The following is a 25516-nucleotide window of genomic DNA, read 5'->3' as shown; positions in this document are numbered from 1 at the left end:
TGGAACACTGACTTCTTTCATTTAATGCCTGCAGACTATAAAAGAGAACCCAACCCAAAAAGTTTGGTTGATTAGTCTGTGGCATTCTGTTAAACTGTTGCTTATGGCGGTCTCTGTGAGCTTCTCAGCGACATTCAGCCAGCCAGGTATCCTGCCTGCAGTAGATGGAATGTGGCAATGGAACGCTGGCTGCGCGTGTCATAATAGGCTCTGAGCCTTTATATACCTGTGCACAGCAGCAGCCACCTTCAGTCTGCTGCTGGACAGCCAGCAGCAGCAGCAGCAGGAGAGGTATGTAATCAGGAGCCCTCCTGCTAAGGGTAGACAGCTGCTCGTTCCACCCCACCCCCCGCCTTAATTGGTTCTCCTCCCTTCCAACGGTGTTGAGGCGGGTGGGAACAGCAGGGGGTGAAGGTGCTGTGTTTAAAGAGGTGGAGTTATGCAGATCTAAAACGCGTGGATTGCAGCAGCAGCAAGCCGAAAAGTGCAGGCATGTAAGGGATCTAGAGGTTGACAACATGTCTTCTTAACGGGAGTCCAGGAGCTCATCTCCACAAATGGACTTTTCAGGATCCTTGGGTGGCTCCGTAGTTTGAAACCAATTCTGGTTATCGCTTCTTGGCCTTTTGGCTAAGATCAAGTGTAGTATCTGTTCTTATCAGTTTAATATCTGATACGTCCCCTATCTGGGGACCATATATTAAATGGATTTTTAGAACAGGGAGATGGAAAAAGAGCTTGCTCTGTCCACTCCACGCATTGACCTGGTATTGCAGTATCTCCAGGACCGGTGCACCCCTTCTTTAATGCAGTTTCTAAAATCAGAAAGAATTGAATTCAATGTTTTTTGTTCATTTTGCTTGTTTGTCGGATTTTGGGATGGACTCTTTGGTTTTGCTTTTCTTCTCCTCATTGGATTTTTCATGTTCAAAGTTGCAGAAGCCAGATTACAAGCTCATTTTGGTTCAACTTCAGCAACTGTGCATTGCATTGCCATGTAATGTGATGCAATGCTATCTTTCTAGCTCTCCCTTTTTACTTCCTTTTGGATAAACAGACATATTAGGCAAGCATTTTGGAGCTTTCACCTAAATAACTACAGGTGGTGAGATAAGCTGCACAATATAATTGACCTTTCAGTATATTGTTGCACACACACCATCTATTTAGCAAATGCCCTTGTTATCAACAGCAGCCTTTTAAACTCACCTGAGCTAACAGGTATGTGCGCTGGTTACTCTGCTGCGCTTAAAATTTCTTTTTTGGTTTGCTACAATGCCTTTTCTGAAACGTTGTCTCCTTCTGCTGGAACACTGACTTCTTTCATTTAATGCCTGCAGACTATAAAAGAGAACCCAACCCAAAAAGTTTGGTTGATTAGTCTGTGGCATTCTGTTAAACTGTTGCTTATGGCGGTCTCTGTGAGCTTCTCAGCGACATTCAGCCAGCCAGGTATCCTGCCTGCAGTAGATGGAATGTGGCAATGGAACGCTGGCTGCGCGTGTCATAATAGGCTCTGAGCCTTTATATACCTGTGCACAGCAGCAGCCACCTTCAGTCTGCTGCTGGACAGCCAGCAGCAGCAGCAGCAGGAGAGGTATGTAATCAGGAGCCCTCCTGCTAAGGGTAGACAGCTGCTCGTTCCACCCCACCCCCCGCCTTAATTGGTTCTCCTCCCTTCCAACGGTGTTGAGGCGGGTGGGAACAGCAGGGGGTGAAGGTGCTGTGTTTAAAGAGGTGGAGTTATGCAGATCTAAAACGCGTGGATTGCAGCAGCAGCAAGCCGAAAAGTGCAGGCATGTAAGGGATCTAGAGGTTGACAACATGTCTTCTTAACGGGAGTCCAGGAGCTCATCTCCACAAATGGACTTTTCAGGATCCTTGGGTGGCTCCGTAGTTTGAAACCAATTCTGGTTATCGCTTCTCGGCCTTTTGGCTAAGATCAAGTGTAGTATCTGTTCTTATCAGTTTAATATCTGATACGTCCCCTATCTGGGGACCATATATTAAATGGATTTTTAGAACAGGGAGATGGAAAAAGAGCTTGCTCTGTCCACTCCACGCATTGACCTGGTATTGCAGTATCTCCAGGACCGGTGCACCCCTTCTTTAATGCAGTTTCTAAAATCAGAAAGAATTGAATTCAATGTTTTTTGTTCATTTTGCTTGTTTGTCGGATTTTGGGATGGACTCTTTGGCTTTGCTTTTCTTCTCCTCATTGGATTTTTCATGTTCAAAGTTGCAGAAGCCAGATTACAAGCTCATTTTGGTTCAACTTCAGCAACTGTGCATTGCATTGCCATGTAATGTGATGCAATGCTATCTTTCTAGCTCTCCCTTTTTACTTCCTTTTGGATAAACAGACATATTAGGCAAGCATTTTGGAGCTTTCACCTAAATAACTACAGGTGGTGAGATAAGCTGCACAATATAATTGACCTTTCAGTATATTGCTGCACACACACCATCTATTTAGCAAATGCCCTTGTTATCAACAGCAGCCTTTTAAACTCACCTGAGCTAACAGGTATGTGCGCTGGTTACTCTGCTGCGCTTAAAATTTCTTTTTTGGTTTGCTACAATGCCTTTTCTGAAACGTTGTCTCCTTCTGCTGGAACACTGGCTTCTTTCATTTAATGCCTGCAGACTATAAAAGAGAACCCAACCCAAAAAGTTTGGTTGATTAGTCTGTGGCATTCTGTTAAACTGTTGCTTATGGCGGTCTCTGTGAGCTTCTCAGCGACATTCAGCCAGCCAGGTATCCTGCCTGCAGTAGATGGAATGTGGCAATGGAACGCTGGCTGCGCGTGTCATAATAGGCTCTGAGCCTTTATATACCTGTGCACAGCAGCAGCCACCTTCAGTCTGCTGCTGGACAGCCAGCAGCAGCAGCAGCAGGAGAGGTATGTAATCAGGAGCCCTCCTGCTAAGGGTAGACAGCTGCTCGTTCCACCCCACCCCCCGCCTTAATTGGTTCTCCTCCCTTCCAACGGTGTTGAGGCGGGTGGGAACAGCAGGGGGTGAAGGTGCTGTGTTTAAAGAGGTGGAGTTATGCAGATCTAAAACGCGTGGATTGCAGCAGCAGCAAGCCGAAAAGTGCAGGCATGTAAGGGATCTAGAGGTTGACAACATGTCTTCTTAACGGGAGTCCAGGAGCTCATCTCCACAAATGGACTTTTCAGGATCCTTGGGTGGCTCCGTAGTTTGAAACCAATTCTGGTTATCGCTTCTCGGCCTTTTGGCTAAGATCAAGTGTAGTATCTGTTCTTATCAGTTTAATATCTGATACGTCCCCTATCTGGGGACCATATATTAAATGGATTTTTAGAACAGAGAGATGGAAAAAGAGCTTGCTCTGTCCACTCCACGCATTGACCTGGTATTGCAGTATCTCCAGGACCGGTGCACCCCTTCTTTAATGCAGTTTCTAAAATCAGAAAGAATTGAATTCAATGTTTTTTGTTCATTTTGCTTGTTTGTCGGATTTTGGGATGGACTCTTTGGCTTTGCTTTTCTTCTCCTCATTGGATTTTTCATGTTCAAAGTTGCAGAAGCCAGATTACAAGCTCATTTTGGTTCAACTTCAGCAACTGTGCATTGCATTGCCATGTAATGTGATGCAATGCTATCTTTCTAGCTCTCCCTTTTTACTTCCTTTTGGATAAACAGACATATTAGGCAAGCATTTTGGAGCTTTCACCTAAATAACTACAGGTGGTGAGATAAGCTGCACAATATAATTGACCTTTCAGTATATTGTTGCACACACACCATCTATTTAGCAAATGCCCTTGTTATCAACAGCAGCCTTTTAAACTCACCTGAGCTAACAGGTATGTGCGCTGGTTACTCTGCTGCACTTAAAATTTCTTTTTTGGTTTGCTACAATGCCTTTTCTGAAACGTTGTCTCCTTCTGCTGGAACACTGACTTCTTTCATTTAATGCCTGCAGACTATAAAAGAGAACCCAACCCAAAAAGTTTGGTTGATTAGTCTGTGGCATTCTGTTAAACTGTTGCTTATGGCGGTCTCTGTGAGCTTCTCAGCGACATTCAGCCAGCCAGGTATCCTGCCTGCAGTAGATGGAATGTGGCAATGGAACGCTGGCTGCGCGTGTCATAATAGGCTCTGAGCCTTTATATACCTGTGCACAGCAGCAGCCACCTTCAGTCTGCTGCTGGACAGCCAGCAGCAGCAGCAGCAGGAGAGGTATGTAATCAGGAGCCCTCCTGCTAAGGGTAGACAGCTGCTCGTTCCACCCCACCCCCCGCCTTAATTGGTTCTCCTCCCTTCCAACGGTGTTGAGGCGGGTGGGAACAGCAGGGGGTGAAGGTGCTGTGTTTAAAGAGGTGGAGTTATGCAGATCTAAAACGCGTGGATTGCAGCAGCAGCAAGCCGAAAAGTGCAGGCATGTAAGGGATCTAGAGGTTGACAACATGTCTTCTTAACGGGAGTCCAGGAGCTCATCTCCACAAATGGACTTTTCAGGATCCTTGGGTGGCTCCGTAGTTTGAAACCAATTCTGGTTATCGCTTCTCGGCCTTTTGGCTAAGATCAAGTGTAGTATCTGTTCTTATCAGTTTAATATCTGATACGTCCCCTATCTGGGGACCATATATTAAATGGATTTTTAGAACAGGGAGATGGAAAAAGAGCTTGCTCTGTCCACTCCACGCATTGACCTGGTATTGCAGTATCTCCAGGACCGGTGCACCCCTTCTTTAATGCAGTTTCTAAAATCAGAAAGAATTGAATTCAATGTTTTTTGTTCATTTTGCTTGTTTGTCGGATTTTGGGATGGACTCTTTGGCTTTGCTTTTCTTCTCCTCATTGGATTTTTCATGTTCAAAGTTGCAGAAGCCAGATTACAAGCTCATTTTGGTTCAACTTCAGCAACTGTGCATTGCATTGCCATGTAATGTGATGCAATGCTATCTTTCTAGCTCTCCCTTTTTACTTCCTTTTGGATAAACAGACATATTAGGCAAGCATTTTGGAGCTTTCACCTAAATAACTACAGGTGGTGAGATAAGCTGCACAATATAATTGACCTTTCAGTATATTGTTGCACACACACCATCTATTTAGCAAATGCCCTTGTTATCAACAGCAGCCTTTTAAACTCACCTGAGCTAACAGGTATGTGCGCTGGTTACTCTGCTGCGCTTAAAATTTCTTTTTTGGTTTGCTACAATGCCTTTTCTGAAACGTTGTCTCCTTCTGCTGGAACACTGACTTCTTTCATTTAATGCCTGCAGACTATAAAAGAGAACCCAACCCAAAAAGTTTGGTTGATTAGTCTGTGGCATTCTGTTAAACTGTTGCTTATGGCGGTCTCTGTGTGCTTCTCAGCGACATTCAGCCAGCCAGGTATCCTGCCTGCAGTAGATGGAATGTGGCAATGGAACGCTGGCTGCGCGTGTCATAATAGGCTCTGAGCCTTTATATACCTGTGCACAGCAGCAGCCACCTTCAGTCTGCTGCTGGACAGCCAGCAGCAGCAGCAGCAGGAGAGGTATGTAATCAGGAGCCCTCCTGCTAAGGGTAGACAGCTGCTCGTTCCACCCCACCCCCCGCCTTAATTGGTTCTCCTCCCTTCCAACGGTGTTGAGGCGGGTGGGAACAGCAGGGGGTGAAGGTGCTGTGTTTAAAGAGGTGGAGTTATGCAGATCTAAAACGCGTGGATTGCAGCAGCAGCAAGCCGAAAAGTGCAGGCATGTAAGGGATCTAGAGGTTGACAACATGTCTTCTTAACGGGAGTCCAGGAGCTCATCTCCACAAATGGACTTTTCAGGATCCTTGGGTGGCTCCGTAGTTTGAAACCAATTCTGGTTATCGCTTCTCGGCCTTTTGGCTAAGATCAAGTGTAGTATCTGTTCTTATCAGTTTAATATCTGATACGTCCCCTATCTGGGGACCATATATTAAATGGATTTTTAGAACAGAGAGATGGAAAAAGAGCTTGCTCTGTCCACTCCACGCATTGACCTGGTATTGCAGTATCTCCAGGACCGGTGCACCCCTTCTTTAATGCAGTTTCTAAAATCAGAAAGAATTGAATTCAATGTTTTTTGTTCATTTTGCTTGTTTGTCGGATTTTGGGATGGACTCTTTGGCTTTGCTTTTCTTCTCCTCATTGGATTTTTCATGTTCAAAGTTGCAGAAGCCAGATTACAAGCTCATTTTGGTTCAACTTCAGCAACTGTGCATTGCATTGCCATGTAATGTGATGCAATGCTATCTTTCTAGCTCTCCCTTTTTACTTCCTTTTGGATAAACAGACATATTAGGCAAGCATTTTGGAGCTTTCACCTAAATAACTACAGGTGGTGAGATAAGCTGCACAATATAATTGACCTTTCAGTATATTGTTGCACACACACCATCTATTTAGCAAATGCCCTTGTTATCAACAGCAGCCTTTTAAACTCACCTGAGCTAACAGGTATGTGCGCTGGTTACTCTGCTGCGCTTAAAATTTCTTTTTTGGTTTGCTACAATGCCTTTTCTGAAACGTTGTCTCCTTCTGCTGGAACACTGACTTCTTTCATTTAATGCCTGCAGACTATAAAAGAGAACCCAACCCAAAAAGTTTGGTTGATTAGTCTGTGGCATTCTGTTAAACTGTTGCTTATGGCGGTCTCTGTGAGCTTCTCAGCGACATTCAGCCAGCCAGGTATCCTGCCTGCAGTAGATGGAATGTGGCAATGGAACGCTGGCTGCGCGTGTCATAATAGGCTCTGAGCCTTTATATACCTGTGCACAGCAGCAGCCACCTTCAGTCTGCTGCTGGACAGCCAGCAGCAGCAGCAGCAGGAGAGGTATGTAATCAGGAGCCCTCCTGCTAAGGGTAGACAGCTGCTCGTTCCACCCCACCCCCCGCCTTAATTGGTTCTCCTCCCTTCCAACGGTGTTGAGGCGGGTGGAAACAGCAGGGGGTGAAGGTGCTGTGTTTAAAGAGGTGGAGTTATGCAGATCTAAAACGCGTGGATTGCAGCAGCAGCAAGCCGAAAAGTGCAGGCATGTAAGGGATCTAGAGGTTGACAACATGTCTTCTTAACGGGAGTCCAGGAGCTCATCTCCACAAATGGACTTTTCAGGATCCTTGGGTGGCTCCGTAGTTTGAAACCAATTCTGGTTATCGCTTCTCGGCCTTTTGGCTAAGATCAAGTGTAGTATCTGTTCTTATCAGTTTAATATCTGATACGTCCCCTATCTGGGGACCATATATTAAATGGATTTTTAGAACAGGGAGATGGAAAAAGAGCTTGCTCTGTCCACTCCACGCATTGACCTGGTATTGCAGTATCTCCAGGACCGGTGCACCCCTTCTTTAATGCAGTTTCTAAAATCAGAAAGAATTGAATTCAATGTTTTTTGTTCATTTTGCTTGTTTGTCGGATTTTGGGATGGACTCTTTGGCTTTGCTTTTCTTCTCCTCATTGGATTTTTCATGTTCAAAGTTGCAGAAGCCAGATTACAAGCTCATTTTGGTTCAACTTCAGCAACTGTGCATTGCATTGCCATGTAATGTGATGCAATGCTATCTTTCTAGCTCTCCCTTTTTACTTCCTTTTGGATAAACAGACATATTAGGCAAGCATTTTGGAGCTTTCACCTAAATAACTACAGGTGGTGAGATAAGCTGCACAATATAATTGACCTTTCAGTATATTGTTGCACACACACCATCTATTTAGCAAATGCCCTTGTTATCAACAGCAGCCTTTTAAACTCACCTGAGCTAACAGGTATGTGCGCTGGTTACTCTGCTGCGCTTAAAATTTCTTTTTTGGTTTGCTACAATGCCTTTTCTGAAACGTTGTCTCCTTCTGCTGGAACACTGACTTCTTTCATTTAATGCCTGCAGACTATAAAAGAGAACCCAACCCAAAAAGTTTGGTTGATTAGTCTGTGGCATTCTGTTAAACTGTTGCTTATGGCGGTCTCTGTGAGCTTCTCAGCGACATTCAGCCAGCCAGGTATCCTGCCTGCAGTAGATGGAATGTGGCAATGGAACGCTGGCTGCGCGTGTCATAATAGGCTCTGAGCCTTTATATACCTGTGCACAGCAGCAGCCACCTTCAGTCTGCTGCTGGACAGCCTGCAGCAGCAGCAGCAGCAGGAGAGGTATGTAATCAGGAGCCCTCCTGCTAAGGGTAGACAGCTGCTCGTTCCACCCCACCCCCCGCCTTAATTGGTTCTCCTCCCTTCCAACGGTGTTGAGGCGGGTGGGAACAGCAGGGGGTGAAGGTGCTGTGTTTAAAGAGGTGGAGTTATGCAGATCTAAAACGCGTGGATTGCAGCAGCAGCAAGCTGAAAAGTGCAGGCATGTAAGGGATCTAGAGGTTGACAACATGTCTTCTTAACGGGAGTCCAGGAGCTCATCTCCACAAATGGACTTTTCAGGATCCTTGGGTGGCTCCGTAGTTTGAAACCAATTCTGGTTATCGCTTCTCGGCCTTTTGGCTAAGATCAAGTGTAGTATCTGTTCTTATCAGTTTAATATCTGATACGTCCCCTATCTGGGGACCATATATTAAATGGATTTTTAGAACAGGGAGATGGAAAAAGAGCTTGCTCTGTCCACTCCACGCATTGACCTGGTATTGCAGTATCTCCAGGACCGGTGCACCCCTTCTTTAATGCAGTTTCTAAAATCAGAAAGAATTGAATTCAATGTTTTTTGTTCATTTTGCTTGTTTGTCGGATTTTGGGATGGACTCTTTGGCTTTGCTTTTCTTCTCCTCATTGGATTTTTCATGTTCAAAGTTGCAGAAGCCAGATTACAAGCTCATTTTGGTTCAACTTCAGCAACTGTGCATTGCATTGCCATGTAATGTGATGCAATGCTATCTTTCTAGCTCTCCCTTTTTACTTCCTTTTGGATAAACAGACATATTAGGCAAGCATTTTGGAGCTTTCACCTAAATAACTACAGGTGGTGAGATAAGCTGCACAATATAATTGACCTTTCAGTATATTGTTGCACACACACCATCTATTTAGCAAATGCCCTTGTTATCAACAGCAGCCTTTTAAACTCACCTGAGCTAACAGGTATGTGCGCTGGTTACTCTGCTGCGCTTAAAATTTCTTTTTTGGTTTGCTACAATGCCTTTTCTGAAACGTTGTCTCCTTCTGCTGGAACACTGACTTCTTTCATTTAATGCCTGCAGACTATAAAAGAGAACCCAACCCAAAAAGTTTGGTTGATTAGTCTGTGGCATTCTGTTAAACTGTTGCTTATGGCGGTCTCTGTGAGCTTCTCAGCGACATTCAGCCAGCCAGGTATCCTGCCTGCAGTAGATGGAATGTGGCAATGGAACGCTGGCTGCGCGTGTCATAATAGGCTCTGAGCCTTTATATACCTGTGCACAGCAGCAGCCACCTTCAGTCTGCTGCTGGACAGCCAGCAGCAGCAGCAGCAGGAGAGGTATGTAATCAGGAGCCCTCCTGCTAAGGGTAGACAGCTGCTCGTTCCACCCCACCCCCCGCCTTAATTGGTTCTCCTCCCTTCCAACGGTGTTGAGGCGGGTGGGAACAGCAGGGGGTGAAGGTGCTGTGTTTAAAGAGGTAGAGTTATGCAGATCTAAAACGCGTGGATTGCAGCAGCAGCAAGCCGAAAAGTGCAGGCATGTAAGGGATCTAGAGGTTGACAACATGTCTTCTTAACGGGAGTCCAGGAGCTCATCTCCACAAATGGACTTTTCAGGATCCTTGGGTGGCTCCGTAGTTTGAAACCAATTCTGGTTATCGCTTCTCGGCCTTTTGGCTAAGATCAAGTGTAGTATCTGTTCTTATCAGTTTAATATCTGATACGTCCCCTATCTGGGGACCATATATTAAATGGATTTTTAGAACAGGGAGATGGAAAAAGAGCTTGCTCTGTCCACTCCACGCATTGACCTGGTATTGCAGTATCTCCAGGACCGGTGCACCCCTTCTTTAATGCAGTTTCTAAAATCAGAAAGAATTGAATTCAATGTTTTTTGTTCATTTTGCTTGTTTGTCGGATTTTGGGATGGACTCTTTGGCTTTGCTTTTCTTCTCCTCATTGGATTTTTCATGTTCAAAGTTGCAGAAGCCAGATTACAAGCTCATTTTGGTTCAACTTCAGCAACTGTGCATTGCATTGCCATGTAATGTGATGCAATGCTATCTTTCTAGCTCTCCCTTTTTACTTCCTTTTGGATAAACAGACATATTAGGCAAGCATTTTGGAGCTTTCACCTAAATAACTACAGGTGGTGAGATAAGCTGCACAATATAATTGACCTTTCAGTATATTGTTGCACACACACCATCTATTTAGCAAATGCCCTTGTTATCAACAGCAGCCTTTTAAACTCACCTGAGCTAACAGGTATGTGCGCTGGTTACTCTGCTGCGCTTAAAATTTCTTTTTTGGTTTGCTACAATGCCTTTTCTGAAACGTTGTCTCCTTCTGCTGGAACACTGACTTCTTTCATTTAATGCCTGCAGACTATAAAAGAGAACCCAACCCAAAAAGTTTGGTTGATTAGTCTGTGGCATTCTGTTAAACTGTTGCTTATGGCGGTCTCTGTGAGCTTCTCAGCGACATTCAGCCAGCCAGGTATCCTGCCTGCAGTAGATGGAATGTGGCAATGGAACGCTGGCTGCGCGTGTCATAATAGGCTCTGAGCCTTTATATACCTGTGCACAGCAGCAGCCACCTTCAGTCTGCTGCTGGACAGCCAGCAGCAGCAGCAGCAGGAGAGGTATGTAATCAGGAGCCCTCCTGCTAAGGGTAGACAGCTGCTCGTTCCACCCCACCCCCCGCCTTAATTGGTTCTCCTCCCTTCCAACGGTGTTGAGGCGGGTGGGAACAGCAGGGGGTGAAGGTGCTGTGTTTAAAGAGGTGGAGTTATGCAGATCTAAAACGCGTGGATTGCAGCAGCAGCAAGCCGAAAAGTGCAGGCATGTAAGGGATCTAGAGGTTGACAACATGTCTTCTTAACGGGAGTCCAGGAGCTCATCTCCACAAATGGACTTTTCAGGATCCTTGGGTGGCTCCGTAGTTTGAAACCAATTCTGGTTATCGCTTCTCGGCCTTTTGGCTAAGATCAAGTGTAGTATCTGTTCTTATCAGTTTAATATCTGATACGTCCCCTATCTGGGGACCATATATTAAATGGATTTTTAGAACAGGGAGATGGAAAAAGAGCTTGCTCTGTCCACTCCACGCATTGACCTGGTATTGCAGTATCTCCAGGACCGGTGCACCCCTTCTTTAATGCAGTTTCTAAAATCAGAAAGAATTGAATTCAATGTTTTTTGTTCATTTTGCTTGTTTGTCGGATTTTGGGATGGACTCTTTGGCTTTGCTTTTCTTCTCCTCATTGGATTTTTCATGTTCAAAGTTGCAGAAGCCAGATTACAAGCTCATTTTGGTTCAACTTCAGCAACTGTGCATTGCATTGCCATGTAATGTGATGCAATGCTATCTTTCTAGCTCTCCCTTTTTACTTCCTTTTGGATAAACAGACATATTAGGCAAGCATTTTGGAGCTTTCACCTAAATAACTACAGGTGGTGAGATAAGCTGCACAATATAATTGACCTTTCAGTATATTGTTGCACACACACCATCTATTTAGCAAATGCCCTTGTTATCAACAGCAGCCTTTTAAACTCACCTGAGCTAACAGGTATGTGCGCTGGTTACTCTGCTGCGCTTAAAATTTCTTTTTTGGTTTGCTACAATGCCTTTTCTGAAACGTTGTCTCCTTCTGCTGGAACACTGACTTCTTTCATTTAATGCCTGCAGACTATAAAAGAGAACCCAACCCAAAAAGTTTGGTTGATTAGTCTGTGGCATTCTGTTAAACTGTTGCTTATGGCGGTCTCTGTGAGCTTCTCAGCGACATTCAGCCAGCCAGGTATCCTGCCTGCAGTAGATGGAATGTGGCAATGGAACGCTGGCTGCGCGTGTCATAATAGGCTCTGAGCCTTTATATACCTGTGCACAGCAGCAGCCACCTTCAGTCTGCTGCTGGACAGCCAGCAGCAGCAGCAGCAGGAGAGGTATGTAATCAGGAGCCCTCCTGCTAAGGGTAGACAGCTGCTCGTTCCACCCCACCCCCCGCCTTAATTGGTTCTCCTCCCTTCCAACGGTGTTGAGGCGGGTGGGAACAGCAGGGGGTGAAGGTGCTGTGTTTAAAGAGGTGGAGTTATGCAGATCTAAAACGCGTGGATTGCAGCAGCAGCAAGCCGAAAAGTGCAGGCATGTAAGGGATCTAGAGGTTGACAACATGTCTTCTTAACGGGAGTCCAGGAGCTCATCTCCACAAATGGACTTTTCAGGATCCTTGGGTGGCTCCGTAGTTTGAAACCAATTCTGGTTATCGCTTCTCGGCCTTTTGGCTAAGATCAAGTGTAGTATCTGTTCTTATCAGTTTAATATCTGATACGTCCCCTATCTGGGGACCATATATTAAATGGATTTTTAGAACAGGGAGATGGAAAAAGAGCTTGCTCTGTCCACTCCACGCATTGACCTGGTATTGCAGTATCTCCAGGACCGGTGCACCCCTTCTTTAATGCAGTTTCTAAAATCAGAAAGAATTGAATTCAATGTTTTTTGTTCATTTTGCTTGTTTGTCGGATTTTGGGATGGACTCTTTGGCTTTGCTTTTCTTCTCCTCATTGGATTTTTCATGTTCAAAGTTGCAGAAGCCAGATTACAAGCTCATTTTGGTTCAACTTCAGCAACTGTGCATTGCATTGCCATGTAATGTGATGCAATGCTATCTTTCTAGCTCTCCCTTTTTACTTCCTTTTGGATAAACAGACATATTAGGCAAGCATTTTGGAGCTTTCACCTAAATAACTACAGGTGGTGAGATAAGCTGCACAATATAATTGACCTTTCAGTATATTGTTGCACACACACCATCTATTTAGCAAATGCCCTTGTTATCAACAGCAGCCTTTTAAACTCACCTGAGCTAACAGGTATGTGCGCTGGTTACTCTGCTGCGCTTAAAATTTCTTTTTTGGTTTGCTACAATGCCTTTTCTGAAACGTTGTCTCCTTCTGCTGGAACACTGACTTCTTTCATTTAATGCCTGCAGACTATAAAAGAGAACCCAACCCAAAAAGTTTGGTTGATTAGTCTGTGGCATTCTGTTAAACTGTTGCTTATGGCGGTCTCTGTGAGCTTCTCAGCGACATTCAGCCAGCCAGGTATCCTGCCTGCAGTAGATGGAATGTGGCAATGGAACGCTGGCTGCGCGTGTCATAATAGGCTCTGAGCCTTTATATACCTGTGCACAGCAGCAGCCACCTTCAGTCTGCTGCTGGACAGCCAGCAGCAGCAGCAGCAGGAGAGGTATGTAATCAGGAGCCCTCCTGCTAAGGGTAGACAGCTGCTCGTTCCACCCCACCCCCCGCCTTAATTGGTTCTCCTCCCTTCCAACGGTGTTGAGGTGGGTGGGAACAGCAGGGGGTGAAGGTGCTGTGTTTAAAGAGGTGGAGTTATGCAGATCTAAAACGCGTGGATTGCAGCAGCAGCAAGCCGAAAAGTGCAGGCATGTAAGGGATCTAGAGGTTGACAACATGTCTTCTTAACGGGAGTCCAGGAGCTCATCTCCACAAATGGACTTTTCAGGATCCTTGGGTGGCTCCGTAGTTTGAAACCAATTCTGGTTATCGCTTCTCGGCCTTTTGGCTAAGATCAAGTGTAGTATCTTTCGAAAAGGCGGTTTTGGATGTTGGCCGCCCTAGTAGATTGATACATTATGCACACTGGGGTTTAGGCGCTTGTTAGTACGCCAGGTGGCTAATATAGTCATCTGGTGGAAAGCATGGCCCCCCAGGATCGACGCCATTGGGCCGGGGAAGATCGAAAGCCCGAAGTGTGAAGTGCCCAAGGAGTGGTGACCCTGGGGTGCCTTAACTCACTGGGATTGGGAACCCCACTTGAGTTTATGGCACATTTGCACAAGCACTTCAAATTTTCTTTCTTCGCACACACCCTTATTCCGGGCCTTCTGGCCTTAGGATGGGGAATTTTTCAATTCCCGGTCGGAGGTCCGGGCAGTATTATACTGTGAAACCTTCACTATTTATTTAATTTCTTTGTCACTGTGTGTCCACTTATTCACGTGTGTCACGTCCTACTAGGATTTTGTCGGGATGCGGTTCCCTTACGGGTTCCTCTCTTGGCAGGTCTAGGGGGGGAGTGTGTGGCCATCAGGTTCCGCTCCCCCCTGAACCCCCCTGGCTCTCCTCTTTCGGGAGGAGAGCGTTGTTGGCTCCCCTCTTCCGGGAGGGGAGCACAGTCTTTGGCTCCCAGTGCCTTGCTCGGGTGAGAACTCGGGCAGGTGCTGGGGGTAAGATTGGGTCGCCTCTGGCTTCGGCTGGAGGAGGCTTTTTGTCCCTGTTTCTCGCTGTGGCCTTTTGGCTCGGAGGGACAGGGAATGGTTTGGGGGACCCTTCTCCTTTTGGAGAGGGTTTCAAGAAGACCAGCATCCTAGTGCACTTTTTTTGTGGCACTTGTCACTTTTTTAAGCGCACTCGGGTGTTGTACACGAATTCGGGCTTTCAAAAAAAAGAAAAAAAAAAAAAAAAAAAATCTGTTCTTATCAGTTTAATATCTGATACGTCCCCTATCTGGGGACCATATATTAAATGGATTTTTAGAACAGGGAGATGGAAAAAGAGCTTGCTCTGTCCACTCCACGCATTGACCTGGTATTGCAGTATCTCCAGGACCGGTGCACCCCTTCTTTAATGCAGTTTCTAAAATCAGAAAGAATTGAATTCAATGTTTTTTGTTCATTTTGCTTGTTTGTCGGATTTTGGGATGGACTCTTTGGCTTTGCTTTTCTTCTCCTCATTGGATTTTTCATGTTCAAAGTTGCAGAAGCCAGATTACAAGCTCATTTTGGTTCAACTTCAGCAACTGTGCATTGCATTGCCATGTAATGTGATGCAATGCTATCTTTCTAGCTCTCCCTTTTTACTTCCTTTTGGATAAACAGACATATTAGGCAAGCATTTTGGAGCTTTCACCTAAATAACTACAGGTGGTGAGATAAGCTGCACAATATAATTGACCTTTCAGTATATTGTTGCACACACACCATCTATTTAGCAAATGCCCTTGTTATCAACAGCAGCCTTTTAAACTCACCTGAGCTAACAGGTATGTGCGCTGGTTACTCTGCTGCGCTTAAAATTTCTTTTTTGGTTTGCTACAATGCCTTTTCTGAAACGTTGTCTCCTTCTGCTGGAACACTGACTTCTTTCATTTAATGCCTGCAGACTATAAAAGAGAACCCAACCCAAAAAGTTTGGTTGATTAGTCTGTGGCATTCTGTTAAACTGTTGCTTATGGCGGTCTCTGTGAGCTTCTCAGCGACATTCAGCCAGCCAGGTATCCTGCCTGCAGTAGATGGAATGTGGCAATGGAACGCTGGCTGCGCGTGTCATAATAGGCTCTGAGCCTTTATATACCTGTGCACAGCAGCAGCCACCTTCAGTCTGCTGCTGGACAGCCAGCAGCAGCAGCAGCAGGAGAGGTATGTAATCAGGAGCCCTCCTGCTAAGGGTAGACAGCTGCTCGTTCCACCCCACCCCCCGCCTTAATTGGTTCTCCTCCCTTCCAACGGTGTTGAGGCGGGTGGGAACAGCAGGGGGTGAAGGTGCTGTGTTTAAAGAGGTGGAGTTATGCAGATCTAAAACGCGTGGATTGCAGCAGCAGCAAGCCGAAAAGTGCAGGCATGTAAGGGATCTAGAGGTTGACAACATGTCTTCTTAACGGGAGTCCAGGAGCTCATCTCCACAAATGGACTTTTCAGGATCCTTGGGTGGCTCCGTAGTTTGAAACCAATTCTGGTTATCGCTTCTCGGCCTTTTGGCTAAGATCAAGTGCAGTGATCTAGCGGTTTCTGCCTTGGTCTTGGCTGGGAGGCGCTTGGGGTACCCGGCTCCTTGGCCTGGGGGGATCGCTACACTTATCGGTGGAGCCAAACCCCCCTGCTGCTATTAGGGAGTCGGATTAGTCTCTGGGCAACGAGAGGCGATCACCTTGTCACCACACATAGATGTGGGGGGCAACTGTCGCCACACATAGCTGTGGTGGCAACATTTGGAGGATTAAAAGGAAAAAACGGAAGGAAAACGGATCGTTGAGATGGAGTTTTGGAAAAAGAAGAGATGCTTACGTTTTTTTGTGAAACGGGAGACGGAAGAAACTTTTTTGGAAGAAAAATGGATTCTGGAAATTTTGAGGAAATATGAAGTTTTGGAGAAGGATATCTACTGTATGCAAGAAATAAAGCAAGGTAAAGTTTGTGATGTGACTCTAGTTTCTGAGGAAAAGTGCATTCATTTTTTCAAAGGCTGGAGTGAAGAGGATTCTGGGAAAATTGGAGTAAGTGCATCATTCATGGGGAAACCGAAGAGTGTGATAATTTACATGGACAATCCGTTTGTGGAAATAGAGGAGATAATGGTTTTTTTGGAATCTAAATGTAAGATGGTAAAGTTTCAGAAATTATACAGGAACAAAGTTGGTATTTGGAACGGAAAGAGACGTTTTTTGGTGTGGACAACAGGAGAAGAAAATTTGCATAATGGGAGGATTATGGTAAACGGGAGTTCTGGGTATTGTTACATGGAAAGCAGCAAAGGAACTTTTGAAAAGAACTTTGGAGGACAAAAGGAAGATATTGGTGATAAAATGAAGAAGGAAGTTGATGCCATAATTATAGAGGAGAATAAGCAGGGAAAAGAAGTTGAAAGTTTAAAGGTGAAATTGAAGAAAAAGGTAACGGTACAGGAAAATTGTGGATCAAGGAAAGTATCTGGTGAAAAGAAAGAAGTAAAAGAGGAAAAGGGTAAAGTGTTGGAGAAGGTGGTGACTTTCAGAGATGATGAGGAAGAGTATGATAGGGAACAGATGCGGTTAGAGCATGAGGAGGAAGAAAAGAAGTTAAGGGGTTTTGTTGGGAGGAAAGTAAAAGAGAAAAAGGGGATATTTAGTTTGGGAAACCGGGTGAAGTAATGTCAGTGGTGATTTGTTTGGAAACTGTTGAAACTGCAAAGGAATTGTTATGTTTAACTTTATATATATTAATACAAATGAAAAAATATAAATATAATATCTAAACACGATGATGGAACTAAAATCTTGAGTTTGGTGATATACGATTTAAGATTATAAAACTTAATTTCTGAGTGTTTGGAAAAAAAAAAAAAAAAAATCTGTTCTTATCAGTTTAATATCTGATACGTCCCCTATCTGGGGACCATATATTAAATGGATTTTTAGAACAGGGAGATGGAAAAAGAGCTTGCTCTGTCCACTCCACGCATTGACCTGGTATTGCAGTATCTCCAGGACCGGTGCACCCCTTCTTTAATGCAGTTTCTAAAATCAGAAAGAATTGAATTCAATGTTTTTTGTTCATTTTGCTTGTTTGTCGGATTTTGGGATGGACTCTTTGGCTTTGCTTTTCTTCTCCTCATTGGATTTTTCATGTTCAAAGTTGCAGAAGCCAGATTACAAGCTCATTTTGGTTCAACTTCAGCAACTGTGCATTGCATTGCCATGTAATGTGATGCAATGCTATCTTTCTAGCTCTCCCTTTTTACTTCCTTTTGGATAAACAGACATATTAGGCAAGCATTTTGGAGCTTTCACCTAAATAACTACAGGTGGTGAGATAAGCTGCACAATATAATTGACCTTTCAGTATATTGTTGCACACACACCATCTATTTAGCAAATGCCCTTGTTATCAACAGCAGCCTTTTAAACTCACCTGAGCTAACAGGTATGTGCGCTGGTTACTCTGCTGCGCTTAAAATTTCTTTTTTGGTTTGCTACAATGCCTTTTCTGAAACGTTGTCTCCTTCTGCTGGAACACTGACTTCTTTCATTTAATGCCTGCAGACTATAAAAGAGAACCCAACCCAAAAAGTTTGGTTGATTAGTCTGTGGCATTCTGTTAAACTGTTGCTTATGGCGGTCTCTGTGAGCTTCTCAGCGACATTCAGCCAGCCAGGTATCCTGCCTGCAGTAGATGGAATGTGGCAATGGAACGCTGGCTGCGCGTGTCATAATAGGCTCTGAGCCTTTATATACCTGTGCACAGCAGCAGCCACCTTCAGTCTGCTGCTGGACAGCCAGCAGCAGCAGCAGCAGGAGAGGTATGTAATCAGGAGCCCTCCTGCTAAGGGTAGACAGCTGCTCGTTCCACCCCACCCCCCGCCTTAATTGGTTCTCCTCCCTTCCAACGGTGTTGAGGCGGGTGGGAACAGCAGGGGGTGAAGGTGCTGTGTTTAAAGAGGTGGAGTTATGCAGATCTAAAACGCGTGGATTGCAGCAGCAGCAAGCCGAAAAGTGCAGGCATGTAAGGGATCTAGAGGTTGACAACATGTCTTCTTAACGGGAGTCCAGGAGCTCATCTCCACAAATGGACTTTTCAGGATCCTTGGGTGGCTCCGTAGTTTGAAACCAATTCTGGTTATCGCTTCTCGGCCTTTTGGCTAAGATCAAGTGTAGTATCTGTTCTTATCAGTTTAATATCTGATACGTCCCCTATCTGGGGACCATATATTAAATGGATTTTTAGAACAGGGAGATGGAAAAAGAGCTTGCTCTGTCCACTCCACGCATTGACCTGGTATTGCAGTATCTCCAGGACCGGTGCACCCCTTCTTTAATGCAGTTTCTAAAATCAGAAAGAATTGAATTCAATGTTTTTTGTTCATTTTGCTTGTTTGTCGGATTTTGGGATGGACTCTTTGGCTTTGCTTTTCTTCTCCTCATTGGATTTTTCATGTTCAAAGTTGCAGAAGCCAGATTACAAGCTCATTTTGGTTCAACTTCAGCAACTGTGCATTGCATTGCCATGTAATGTGATGCAATGCTATCTTTCTAGCTCTCCCTTTTTACTTCCTTTTGGATAAACAGACATATTAGGCAAGCATTTTGGAGCTTTCACCTAAATAACTACAGGTGGTGAGATAAGCTGCACAATATAATTGACCTTTCAGTATATTGTTGCACACACACCATCTATTTAGCAAATGCCCTTGTTATCAACAGCAGCCTTTTAAACTCACCTGAGCTAACAGGTATGTGCGCTGGTTACTCTGCTGCGCTTAAAATTTCTTTTTTGGTTTGCTACAATGCCTTTTCTGAAACGTTGTCTCCTTCTGCTGGAACACTGACTTCTTTCATTTAATGCCTGCAGACTATAAAAGAGAACCCAACCCAAAAAGTTTGGTTGATTAGTCTGTGGCATTCTGTTAAACTGTTGCTTATGGCGGTCTCTGTGAGCTTCTCAGCGACATTCAGCCAGCCAGGTATCCTGCCTGCAGTAGATGGAATGTGGCAATGGAACGCTGGCTGCGCGTGTCATAATAGGCTCTGAGCCTTTATATACCTGTGCACAGCAGCAGCCACCTTCAGTCTGCTGCTGGACAGCCAGCAGCAGCAGCAGCAGGAGAGGTATGTAATCAGGAGCCCTCCTGCTAAGGGTAGACAGCTGCTCGTTCCACCCCACCCCCCGCCTTAATTGGTTCTCCTCCCTTCCAACGGTGTTGAGGCGGGTGGGAACAGCAGGGGGTGAAGGTGCTGTGTTTAAAGAGGTGGAGTTATGCAGATCTAAAACGCGTGGATTGCAGCAGCAGCAAGCCGAAAAGTGCAGGCATGTAAGGGATCTAGAGGTTGACAACATGTCTTCTTAACGGGAGTCCAGGAGCTCATCTCCACAAATGGACTTTTCAGGATCCTTGGGTGGCTCCGTAGTTTGAAACCAATTCTGGTTATCGCTTCTCGGCCTTTTGGCTAAGATCAAGTGTAGTATCTGTTCTTATCAGTTTAATATCTGATACGTCCCCTATCTGGGGACCATATATTAAATGGATTTTTAGAACAGGGAGATGGAAAAAGAGCTTGCTCTGTCCACTCCACGCATTGACCTGGTATTGCAGTATCTCCAGGACCGGTGCACCCCTTCTTTAATGCAGTTTCTAAAATCAGAAAGAATTGAATTCAATGTTTTTTGTTCATTTTGCTTGTTTGTCGGATTTTGGGATGGACTCTTTGGCTTTGCTTTTCTTCTCCTCATTGGATTTTTCATGTTCAAAGTTGCAGAAGCCAGATTACAAGCTCATTTTGGTTCAACTTCAGCAACTGTGCATTGCATTGCCATGTAATGTGATGCAATGCTATCTTTCTAGCTCTCCCTTTTTACTTCCTTTTGGATAAACAGACATATTAGGCAAGCATTTTGGAGCTTTCACCTAAATAACTACAGGTGGTGAGATAAGCTGCACAATATAATTGACCTTTCAGTATATTGTTGCACACACACCATCTATTTAGCAAATGCCCTTGTTATCAACAGCAGCCTTTTAAACTCACCTGAGCTAACAGGTATGTGCGCTGGTTACTCTGCTGCGCTTAAAATTTCTTTTTTGGTTTGCTACAATGCCTTTTCTGAAACGTTGTCTCCTTCTGCTGGAACACTGACTTCTTTCATTTAATGCCTGCAGACTATAAAAGAGAACCCAACCCAAAAAGTTTGGTTGATTAGTCTGTGGCATTCTGTTAAACTGTTGCTTATGGCGGTCTCTGTGAGCTTCTCAGCGACATTCAGCCAGCCAGGTATCCTGCCTGCAGTAGATGGAATGTGGCAATGGAACGCTGGCTGCGCGTGTCATAATAGGCTCTGAGCCTTTATATACCTGTGCACAGCAGCAGCCACCTTCAGTCTGCTGCTGGACAGCCAGCAGCAGCAGCAGCAGGAGAGGTATGTAATCAGGAGCCCTCCTGCTAAGGGTAGACAGCTGCTCGTTCCACCCCACCCCCCGCCTTAATTGGTTCTCCTCCCTTCCAACGGTGTTGAGGCGGGTGGGAACAGCAGGGGGTGAAGGTGCTGTGTTTAAAGAGGTGGAGTTATGCAGATCTAAAACGCGTGGATTGCAGCAGCAGCAAGCCGAAAAGTGCAGGCATGTAAGGGATCTAGAGGTTGACAACATGTCTTCTTAACGGGAGTCCAGGAGCTCATCTCCACAAATGGACTTTTCAGGATCCTTGGGTGGCTCCGTAGTTTGAAACCAATTCTGGTTATCGCTTCTCGGCCTTTTGGCTAAGATCAAGTGTAGTATCTGTTCTTATCAGTTTAATATCTGATACGTCCCCTATCTGGGGACCATATATTAAATGGATTTTTAGAACAGGGAGATGGAAAAAGAGCTTGCTCTGTCCACTCCACGCATTGACCTGGTATTGCAGTATCTCCAGGACCGGTGCACCCCTTCTTTAATGCAGTTTCTAAAATCAGAAAGAATTGAATTCAATGTTTTTTGTTCATTTTGCTTGTTTGTCGGATTTTGGGATGGACTCTTTGGCTTTGCTTTTCTTCTCCTCATTGGATTTTTCATGTTCAAAGTTGCAGAAGCCAGATTACAAGCTCATTTTGGTTCAACTTCAGCAACTGTGCATTGCATTGCCATGTAATGTGATGCAATGCTATCTTTCTAGCTCTCCCTTTTTACTTCCTTTTGGATAAACAGACATATTAGGCAAGCATTTTGGAGCTTTCACCTAAATAACTACAGGTGGTGAGATAAGCTGCACAATATAATTGACCTTTCAGTATATTGTTGCACACACACCATCTATTTAGCAAATGCCCTTGTTATCAACAGCAGCCTTTTAAACTCACCTGAGCTAACAGGTATGTGCGCTGGTTACTCTGCTGCGCTTAAAATTTCTTTTTTGGTTTGCTACAATGCCTTTTCTGAAACGTTGTCTCCTTCTGCTGGAACACTGACTTCTTTCATTTAATGCCTGCAGACTATAAAAGAGAACCCAACCCAAAAAGTTTGGTTGATTAGTCTGTGGCATTCTGTTAAACTGTTGCTTATGGCGGTCTCTGTGAGCTTCTCAGCGACATTCAGCCAGCCAGGTATCCTGCCTGCAGTAGATGGAATGTGGCAATGGAACGCTGGCTGCGCGTGTCATAATAGGCTCTGAGCCTTTATATACCTGTGCACAGCAGCAGCCACTTTCAGTCTGCTGCTGGACAGCCAGCAGCAGCAGCAGCAGGAGAGGTATGTAATCAGGAGCCCTCCTGCTAAGGGTAGACAGCTGCTCGTTCCACCCCACCCCCCGCCTTAATTGGTTCTCCTCCCTTCCAACGGTGTTGAGGCGGGTGGGAACAGCAGGGGGTGAAGGTGCTGTGTTTAAAGAGGTGGAGTTATGCAGATCTAAAACGCGTGGATTGCAGCAGCAGCAAGCCGAAAAGTGCAGGCATGTAAGGGATCTAGAGGTTGACAACATGTCTTCTTAACGGGAGTCCAGGAGCTCATCTCCACAAATGGACTTTTCAGGATCCTTGGGTGGCTCCGTAGTTTGAAACCAATTCTGGTTATCGCTTCTCGGCCTTTTGGCTTAGATCTTGTATCTGGTCAGAAGGATCCTATAGTGTCTCCCCCTCGGCCTTGCAGCATCGCCACTTAGGTGGCTTAAGCTGCCTGCTGCTATTGGGGGGGGTCCAGAGGAAACGAGAGGTGATAATGGGCGTCAAGATTCGCTATGCCGGGACCGATGATATTCGGGTCAAAAATGCTTTTCGCATTGATATTGAGGAGTCGAAGAGGAATTTCTTTAACCTGCGGTTCTTGGTGGAAGTCGTCATCTTCAAGATTTTGAATGTTGGTCGTGGAGACATCATTTGCCTACAGGAGTTCCCAAAGAATGGCCGGTACGTTTTAGTCCTTGATCGTATGGCAGCTTGCCAGAATCTTTTCAAGACTCTAAAGGATCAGCAAGCCTTGGATCATCCGGCTCTTGATGGGCTTACATTCACGGTATTGTATACTAAGGGGGAAGTGCCAGTTGTTGTGTTTATGCACAACCCCCTTGTGGATGTGGAGGACATTACTAGATTCCTGAACCTTCATTGCAGCTATGTGTCCTACTCACACAAGGTGAGGAATGAGGTGGGCTTGTGGACTGGCAAACACAAGTTTTTTGTTCGGTTCCAGGAGGACCCCCAGGGACCTGGGGGTATCCACTACCCTCCCCTCAGTTTTGCCATCGGGAGGGATAGAGGGTATATGTTTTTTCCTGGTGCTCCGCGTTTTTGCAGGAAGTGTAAATCCTTTGGACACTACCAAGAGGACTGCACGGTGGAGAAGTTTTGTGGGAAATGCAATAAAGAGGGTCATCTGGCAATGGAGTGTACTAACTCCATGGTTTGTAATGCATGTGGCGAGGAGGGACACGCTTTCAAGGACTGTCCCCATCGTTCCAGGTCATATGCAGAGGCCGTGTCCCCACGTCCTACTACTGCCGCCACTATTGGTGAGGCGATCGAGGCAGTAAGGGACTTCATGGAAGAGATGGAGCAAGCACCCGATCCTGCTGGTGGAAGCGCTGTTGAGATAGAGCCTGCAGATATGTCAATTCTGCTTGATATGAGTGGTGAGGGAGAAGTGAGCGGTTCACTCTCCACAACGCCGGTGTTGGCTTTGGAAAGCTCAGAGGCAATTCATGAAGGTGGTGGTGGCCAGGGTGACTTCACCGGGGCTGTGGTGAGGCCCCCTGATGAGGACTCTGATGTGTCTTCTGCAAAGAAGTTCCGGCCAGATTTTTCACCTGCCAGTATTGGGAGCATCAGCCCCTTAAGTGATAGGAGCTATCCCGAGAGCTACAGTGCCTCTCCTAGGAGGTCTTTTTTGGAGGAGGGGGCCAGCATTCTCTGCTTAACATCAGGAATCGAGTTTCAAGACGAGAAAGGTTGACTCTTCGGTGGGGGGTATGTTCTTTTTTACCGAATATGGTTAAAAAATGGGCTCCAACGTGGGCTGTAGTGTACTGTCAATAAATGTAAGGCTTATAAAATCTAAGCCTAGAAGATTGGCTATACTGGAAGAACTAAAAAATCTTGGAGCAAATATTTACTGTCTGCAAGAGTGCGGAATTGAAGAGTCACCTCCTGAAAAGGACTGGGTATATGGGCATAGTATTTGGTCAGGTTCAATGACAAACAAAAATGATGGTGTGGGGATTTTGTTGGGGAATAGGGATTTAAGTTTTGAAAATTATATGGTGGTGGAGCCAGGTCGTTGTATAATGGCAGTGGTTAAGGGGAGAGGGTGGAGGGTGAAAATTGTTAACGTGTATTGTCCAATTAACAAAGGGGATAGGTTAGCACTATTAGAGAAAATACGTTTATTTTTGCCTGGAAGGATTCCAATATTATTAGTTGGTGATTTCAATTGTGTTTCTGAAGGGGAAATTGATGTCACGGGTAAGGTCCTTAATCAAATTACATCTGATTTTTCTTTTTTAGATGCAGCGGAATTTTTGAGTAAGCCACCACCGGCCACATATAGAGCTGATAGGGGAGGAATAGTGTCCAGGATTGACCGCATGCTGTATACAAATAGAGGTTTGGTGTGTAAATTTTTTTAAACAGCATGTTTTTTCTTTCACAGACCATGAATGTTTGTGGGGTATGTTTGAAGGTGATAAAAAAATGGTGCATGGTGTTGGGGTATGGAAGCTAAATGTTAGGTTGTTAGAGGATGTTAGGGTTATGAGAGACTTCGAAAGTAAGTATGAATGGTGGAGGTCTAGGAAAAATAATTTTGTGGATGTGACTGTATGGTGGGATTGGGTGAAAGTGGAAATTAAGAATTTTTTTAGGAGGTGGGGTTATAAAAAAGCAGCAATTGAAAGAGGCAGATTTAAAGATTTAAATATGAGGATTGAGTGGTTACATAAAATGAGTATGAAAGGAATTGATGTTAGTGATCAACTCAGAGGAGCGAGAGATGAGATGAAGCGTGTTTTGGAAAAGCGTGGGAAGGAAATTATTTTTAGGACGAGAGTTGAGCATTTGGATATGGATGAGAAGTGTACGAGGTACTTTTTTAAAAAAATGTGCAGTAAAAAAGATGAGTTGGATGAGGTTGTAAATGATAATGGTATGACTGTGGTTGGAAGGGAAGTGTTGGATGAGGTACATAGTTTCTATAGTAGTTTATTTGAGTCTAAATGGGTGGATGGGGGTTTGAAAGAGCATGTGTTAGGTATGTTGGAGAGTCAGCTTGAATCAGGGGAACGTGAGTGTTTGAGTGAGGATATTGTTTTTGATGAGGTTAAAAAGGCGGTGGATGGTGCGAAAAAGAATAAAACACCTGGGAAAGATGGGTTGCCTGTGGAGTTTTATGTAAAAGCATGGGATGTGATTGGTGTTGATTTTGTGGAGGTATGTCAATATATGTGGATGAATGGTGTACTTTGTAATTCCATGAAAGAAGGAGTAGTTGTTTTACTATATAAGAAGGGTGAGAAAAAGAATTTGCGTAATTGGAGGCCGATTACATTACTCAATGCAGATTATAAAGTCTTTAGCAAAATTCTGGCTAACCGTATGCGTGGGGTGATTGGAAGTGTGGTTGGTGATGATCAAGTGTGCGCGGTGCCAGGTAGGTGTATGACTGATAACCTCTTGTT

General features: G+C 44.9%; 15 non-coding genes and 1 pseudogene across 15 annotated transcripts; all 16 read left to right on the top strand.

Annotated features, from left to right (window-relative positions):
• The first annotated feature begins 610 nt into the window (after nucleotides 1-610).
• On the top strand, nucleotides 611-801 carry LOC141241829 (U2 spliceosomal RNA). The gene has a single exon (XR_012306523.1). It is a non-coding gene; the product is annotated as a U2 spliceosomal RNA (small nuclear RNA).
• A 1115-nt stretch (nucleotides 802-1916) lies between these two features.
• LOC141241866 (U2 spliceosomal RNA) lies at nucleotides 1917-2107 on the top strand. Its single transcript, XR_012306559.1, has one exon. It is a non-coding gene; the product is annotated as a U2 spliceosomal RNA (small nuclear RNA).
• Nucleotides 2108-3222: 1115 nt separating this feature from the next.
• LOC141241867 (U2 spliceosomal RNA) lies at nucleotides 3223-3413 on the top strand. The gene has a single exon (XR_012306560.1). It is a non-coding gene; the product is annotated as a U2 spliceosomal RNA (small nuclear RNA).
• Nucleotides 3414-4528: 1115 nt separating this feature from the next.
• Nucleotides 4529-4719, top strand: LOC141241854 (U2 spliceosomal RNA). Its single transcript, XR_012306548.1, has one exon. It is a non-coding gene; the product is annotated as a U2 spliceosomal RNA (small nuclear RNA).
• A 1115-nt stretch (nucleotides 4720-5834) lies between these two features.
• Nucleotides 5835-6025, top strand: LOC141241865 (U2 spliceosomal RNA). The gene has a single exon (XR_012306558.1). It is a non-coding gene; the product is annotated as a U2 spliceosomal RNA (small nuclear RNA).
• Nucleotides 6026-7140: 1115 nt separating this feature from the next.
• Nucleotides 7141-7331, top strand: LOC141241843 (U2 spliceosomal RNA). Its single transcript, XR_012306537.1, has one exon. It is a non-coding gene; the product is annotated as a U2 spliceosomal RNA (small nuclear RNA).
• A 1118-nt stretch (nucleotides 7332-8449) lies between these two features.
• Nucleotides 8450-8640, top strand: LOC141241832 (U2 spliceosomal RNA). Its single transcript, XR_012306526.1, has one exon. It is a non-coding gene; the product is annotated as a U2 spliceosomal RNA (small nuclear RNA).
• Nucleotides 8641-9755: 1115 nt separating this feature from the next.
• On the top strand, nucleotides 9756-9946 carry LOC141241821 (U2 spliceosomal RNA). Its single transcript, XR_012306515.1, has one exon. It is a non-coding gene; the product is annotated as a U2 spliceosomal RNA (small nuclear RNA).
• A 1115-nt stretch (nucleotides 9947-11061) lies between these two features.
• LOC141241809 (U2 spliceosomal RNA) lies at nucleotides 11062-11252 on the top strand. Its single transcript, XR_012306504.1, has one exon. It is a non-coding gene; the product is annotated as a U2 spliceosomal RNA (small nuclear RNA).
• A 1115-nt stretch (nucleotides 11253-12367) lies between these two features.
• LOC141241796 (U2 spliceosomal RNA) lies at nucleotides 12368-12558 on the top strand. Its single transcript, XR_012306492.1, has one exon. It is a non-coding gene; the product is annotated as a U2 spliceosomal RNA (small nuclear RNA).
• Nucleotides 12559-13673: 1115 nt separating this feature from the next.
• Nucleotides 13674-13765, top strand: LOC141241955 (U2 spliceosomal RNA; annotated as a pseudogene).
• Nucleotides 13766-14559: 794 nt separating this feature from the next.
• LOC141241931 (U2 spliceosomal RNA) lies at nucleotides 14560-14752 on the top strand. Its single transcript, XR_012306611.1, has one exon. It is a non-coding gene; the product is annotated as a U2 spliceosomal RNA (small nuclear RNA).
• Nucleotides 14753-17197: 2445 nt separating this feature from the next.
• LOC141241920 (U2 spliceosomal RNA) lies at nucleotides 17198-17387 on the top strand. The gene has a single exon (XR_012306603.1). It is a non-coding gene; the product is annotated as a U2 spliceosomal RNA (small nuclear RNA).
• A 1115-nt stretch (nucleotides 17388-18502) lies between these two features.
• Nucleotides 18503-18693, top strand: LOC141241785 (U2 spliceosomal RNA). The gene has a single exon (XR_012306481.1). It is a non-coding gene; the product is annotated as a U2 spliceosomal RNA (small nuclear RNA).
• A 1115-nt stretch (nucleotides 18694-19808) lies between these two features.
• Nucleotides 19809-19999, top strand: LOC141241774 (U2 spliceosomal RNA). Its single transcript, XR_012306470.1, has one exon. It is a non-coding gene; the product is annotated as a U2 spliceosomal RNA (small nuclear RNA).
• Nucleotides 20000-21114: 1115 nt separating this feature from the next.
• On the top strand, nucleotides 21115-21305 carry LOC141241763 (U2 spliceosomal RNA). The gene has a single exon (XR_012306459.1). It is a non-coding gene; the product is annotated as a U2 spliceosomal RNA (small nuclear RNA).
• The last annotated feature ends 4211 nt before the right edge of the window (nucleotides 21306-25516 follow it).

The sequence above is a fragment of the Phyllobates terribilis genome, unplaced genomic scaffold (genome assembly GCF_046119375.1).
Source record: "Phyllobates terribilis strain yellow unplaced genomic scaffold, ASM4611937v1 Scaffold_1024__1_contigs__length_465996, whole genome shotgun sequence".
NCBI lineage: Eukaryota > Metazoa > Chordata > Amphibia > Anura > Dendrobatidae > Phyllobates > Phyllobates terribilis.
The sequence above is the reverse complement of the archived record's forward strand: the minus strand, read 5'-3'. Positions and strand labels throughout refer to the sequence as shown.